Raw genomic sequence first — 506 nt, forward strand, 5'->3', positions numbered from 1 at the left:
AGTAACTATCTAGAAAAGGTTTTAGTTGACGGAGTGAGCGAGAGAGATGCAAGGCGAAATACAGATACAAAAAGTGCAATGAAAAAAAACGTATCATCAGGTCATGCTCGGAACGCAGACGGCGAAATTCACCTGAATGGGCTCCAGGTGCGAGGGTTCGGGCTAGTCCCCCGGGATGGGGACCGTCCAGGGGTTCAGTTGGTCCTGCTCGCAGTGGCCGCCTAGCAGTCAGCCGCACAGTCTCATGGTCGTGCTCCGTTGTGTTGAGGAGTAAAGAACTTCTGCCTGCTCACGTGTGGTTATTCAGCTATTTGCAAGTTAAGGTCGAAATACACAAAGCTTGAAAAATAGGATAAAGGTCCTTTATCTTCAAGATACTTTTTTTTCTTATATATGTATTTACTCAACATTTCCTTTTTTAAATAGACTATTTTACATCAGTAGACATGATGTTTTTTAACTGATAAGATGCAATATAAAGTTTACTTTGTTTTGTTAAAATAAAT

General features: G+C 41.3%; 1 pseudogene; it reads right to left on the reverse strand.

Annotated features, from left to right (window-relative positions):
- LOC119588795 overlaps nt 1-506 on the reverse strand; it is a 95,756-nt pseudogene that overhangs the window by 69,531 nt on the left and 25,719 nt on the right.

This window comes from Penaeus monodon, chromosome 24 (assembly GCF_015228065.2).
Source record: "Penaeus monodon isolate SGIC_2016 chromosome 24, NSTDA_Pmon_1, whole genome shotgun sequence".
Lineage (NCBI taxonomy): Eukaryota > Metazoa > Arthropoda > Malacostraca > Decapoda > Penaeidae > Penaeus > Penaeus monodon.